The sequence below is a fragment of the Silene latifolia genome, chromosome X, assembly GCF_048544455.1.
Source record: "Silene latifolia isolate original U9 population chromosome X, ASM4854445v1, whole genome shotgun sequence".
In the NCBI taxonomy this organism is placed as follows: Eukaryota; Viridiplantae; Streptophyta; class Magnoliopsida; order Caryophyllales; family Caryophyllaceae; genus Silene; species Silene latifolia.
The window spans coordinates 147,746,468-147,750,867 of NC_133537.1; the positions used below are offsets into that span (position 1 = coordinate 147,746,468).

Consider the following 4,400-nt stretch of genomic DNA (forward strand, 5'->3'; position numbering starts at 1 on the left):
GAATGAATCTCGGATAATAGTTCGCTAGCCCCAAGAAAGAGCAAAGCTCGGACACGTTTCTTGGAGTTCCCCGGTCCTTGATGGCTGTAATCTTCTTCAAATCCATTATAAGTCGCCCTTTTCCCATGATATGGCCGAGGAAATTGATTTCAGATTGGGCAAACTCACACTTTTCTCTTTTCACGAATAAGTGGTTGTCTCGGATTTTCGTAAACACAAGCCTCAAGTGTTCTCTGTGTTCGGCCAATGAGCGGCTATACACAACGATATCATCAAGGTACACCACTATGAATTTTTCCAAGTACTCATGAAACACATGATTCATTTACGTGCAAAACGTCGCAGGTGCGTTAGTAAAGCCAAAAGGCATGACCAGCCATTGAAATGACCCATATCTCGTCACACAAGAAGTCTTGGCTCATCTCCTTCGGCGATTCGAACTTGATGATACCCGGATCTCATATCTAACTTGGTGAATTACACGGCACCATGTAACTGATCGAACAAGTCAGCTAGCAAAGGGATGAGATAGCGGTTTCTCACCGTCAGCTTGTTCAAGGCCTGATAGTCAATACACAATCTTAGACTACCATCATGTTTCTTTTGGAAGAGTAAGGGAGCTCCATATGGAGCTTTAGAAGGTCGAATCGACCTTGAGCAAAGTAGATCATCTAGCTATTTTCGTAGTTCAGCTAATTCTGGGGGTGCCTTCCAGCTTGGCCCTCAAGCTGGAGGTCTTGTCCCCAAAATTAACTCAATTTTATGGTCCACCAACCTCCATGGCGGTAGACTCGTAGGAAACTGATCTGGCATCACGTCCTTGTTGTCCTCCAACACTTCCTGGACTTGTGTTTCCATGGATTCAGCGGAAGTGTCCTCTTTCATGGACACGGTACACAGTTACGTTGGTTCTCCCTTTTGGAGTCCCCTCTTCAATTGCATCGCTTAGAGGAGCGGTCCCTTCACCTTTCTCTTGCCTTTTAAGGCTTTCACAAGACATGGTTTTGATCCGAACGTCATTAGAGACCCATTGTGGGGAGCCAAGAAGGTCGGGGTTCGCTTCAAGAAATCCATTCTGAGGACGATTTTGAAGTCATCCTGCGGGACGCTGGTGAAATCAAGCTTTCTAGTCCAATCGCCCATCTTGATCGCTACCTCTCTAGCTACACTCTGAATCGGGTTGGCACTGGAATTGACGGTTGATGTGACTCATATTTGTGCACATTTAGTCCCCAAACTGGCCTCGTTCCTATGCTTTCTAGTGCTATTTAAGGTAATTTCTTATCTTTAGTTCCCTACTTTGCATATTCTTTGAGGTTTTGTGTCCTTTGTAGGAGAGGATTGCTAACCTTGTACTTATGGAGCAAAGTAGAGCTAAATGGATTGCATCTAATGACCAACCATCAAAGAGGAGACCATTACTAAAGGCCTAAGTGAATAAATGAAGTAGAAATGGGCAATGATGAGGAGCCCCACGACCTACCCACGATCCCCACGGATCCTTGGGGCAGTCAAGGAAGAAGAAGAAGAGCTGAGCAAAAGATCCGGACGTCTCATGCACTGATCCGGGCGTCTCAGCCCACAATCCGAGCGTCCCGAGCCCAAGTCGGGCGTCTCAAGGCTCAATCCGAGCGACTCAACCTCAGGGCGAGCGGATCCTTAGGCAACAATCTGCATGGCTCCCTCTAGGACTTGCAAAGCACCAATTATCTTCTTAGGGACTTAATTGTTATTTAAGCCCTTAGTTACCCTGATACTTGTACTTAGTATAAATACCCCATTATTTTAGGGGATTAGACACCATGTTTTAATCAAGTTTTATCAAGTTTAAGAAGTTTAGCTAGTTAGAATTTAGCATTAATCAAATCTCAAATCTCAAATCTCTTAATTCAATATTAATCAAATCTCAAATTCTCTTTAATCCTTCAAGTGTTCTTAGTTCTAGTTTGGGTAATTTGAAGATTATTTGGGTTTATTTAAGACTTGACAACTTTTCATCATTCATCAAGTGTTCTTCTATTATTCTTAGCTTATTATTTGTATCATCCTCAATTTGGTATAATCCTTTTTACCCTTACTTATTTATTTACTCATTCACCATGTTTAACTTTGCTAATATGATTGACACCTTCATTAGCATGTTTACCATAGTCATGAGTTAGTAGTCGCCTAGCTAGGGTTAATGGGGTATTAGGGGAACTATAACATGGGGGTAGATCCATACTTAATCTAATATGTTATCATAAGATTGCTTGCTTGTTGTAGTGTTAACCTATGCACGTGTTATGCTTGATGAAATGGTAGACTATGCAACCTTGCATTTATTACCCATCTCTTATCTATTTAACAAGACTTGTAAGATATAAACTGACTCGAGTCTTGTTAGACCATGCATAGAAGTGAATAGGAGGAAAGTAAGTCGACTTGTAGGTGTTGTACAGTCTAGACAACTCAGCTCCGGGACCCAAATCTTCCTATGAACCGTAAGACATAAACTAACTCGGTTCCTCTACAATAATAATTGCTTGCAACTATGAAAACATGTTTGTATAATCACCACCATGAAATCCCCTATGAAACCATAAAACCCTAGTGCTTTAATCTATTGTTTACAAACCCCCACTTTACTTGCTTGCTTTACTCTCGTTTTTTGCATTTCATTGTTATAGTAGTGTAGCTTGTTACCTCATATCTCAACCCAATTTGTGACACCCTAAGACATAGCTTTCTAAAACCGATAACGTAATTTAATACTCGTCCTTTGGGATCCGACCTTTACTTACCACTCTACTAAGAGTAGTTTGTTTAGTTATAAATATTGTTTTGGTTGGTTGACTTAGACGACAAAGTTTCAAACCGCAGCAAAAATGGCGCCGTTGCCGGGGACGGTGTTCAATTGAATTGTTGTCTTTTGTTGTTTTTAGTTGTGTCTTTCTCAACCTTGGGGAAGTCAAACTCCTTAAGGTAGTTTTATTTGTTTTCTAGTTGTTTGATTTTTGCGTGTCTAGGAGATCACAAGGTATACCTTTACCTATTGATCCCGAAATTGAAAGAACTTTGACCAATCTTAGAAGAACCGCTAGAGGGGCTTCAACAAGTTTGGGTATTGGAGAACTTGTGGACGTCGGTATTATCCAATCGGATAGTGTTGTGTTAACCAATCCTTTTGCAAGACAAGGAGAGGAAAACCCAATTCCAAAGCAACCACAAAATAAACCCACAATGCCTAAATTTTCATCTCATTCCGTACCTACCGAGGAGAACCTACCAAATGGTACTCCAACACCAGCTCACTTAACCGATAATTTCATTTCCAAATCCGCATTCATACAACTAGTTGAGAGAAGTCAATTTGGAGGGATGCCTAGTGAAGATCCTCATCTACACATGGAAACTTTTTGTGACTATTGTGATTCTATCTCTCAAACCGGAGTGACCCAAGATCAAATTCGATGGGTGTTGTTTTCTTTTTCCTTGATCGGTGCCGTGAAGCAATGGTTAAAGAGCCTAGACAAGGCTACCCTTGGTATAAATTCATGGAAGAAGTTAGCACTTGCCTTCTACAAGAAGTTCTATCCTCCGGAGAAGACTAACATGTTGAGAGCCCAAATCACTGGGTTCAAGCAAAGGGATGAGGAATCATTATATGAAGCATGGCAGAGATTTAAGGATACTTGTCATTCTTGTCCACCCCATGGACTTAGTGAGTGGTTCCTTGTTCAACAGTTTTGGAACGGCTTATATGAAGACTCGCGAAATGTGGTTAATATGGGATCCAATGCGAGGTTCACCGATGTTGATGACAATCAAACATGGGCCAAAATCGAAGAGATGGCGGTTCATAATTCCCAATATAGTAGGCCTCAAAAGGCCACTAGAGGAGGAAAGCATGAGCTAGATTCCATCACACAATTGGGTGCTCAACTAAATACTCACATCGACACTATCAACTTGAAGTTTGAGAAGGCCATGGCTAAGCTTGATGAAGCTTCCAAATCACCCAAACAACATGTCAATGCTATGATGGCGTCATCCTCAATCCCAAATGGAGTACGTGAAAGTTGTAGAACCTTGGGACATGATCAAAATGAATGTAGGGGAACAAATGAACAAGTAAATGCTTTCCAAGCATACAAGAATGGCACCCCTTACTCCAACTACTATAATGAGAATACCCAATTCCATCCAAATCTCTCATACAAGAGCCAGTCCAAAACCCTCAACCCACATACAGACCACCCCCAATGAGAAATCCTACTCAAAGACCTTACTACAATCAACCCAATGACCAAGCCTTTGATGTCCAAAAAGCAGTCCTCCAAATGCAAAAGAGCCAACAAGATTTCTTTGCTCAAGTGAAAAGGGATAGTCAAGCCAAAGAAACCACCATCAACAACATC

General features: G+C 41.5%; 1 non-coding gene across 1 annotated transcript; it reads right to left on the bottom strand.

The window, feature by feature from the left end:
• Positions 1 to 3,594: 3,594 nt before the first annotated feature.
• On the bottom strand, positions 3,595 to 3,701 carry LOC141625410 (small nucleolar RNA R71). Its single transcript, XR_012535193.1, has one exon. It is a non-coding gene; the product is annotated as a small nucleolar RNA R71 (small nucleolar RNA).
• Positions 3,702 to 4,400: the final 699 nt, after the last annotated feature.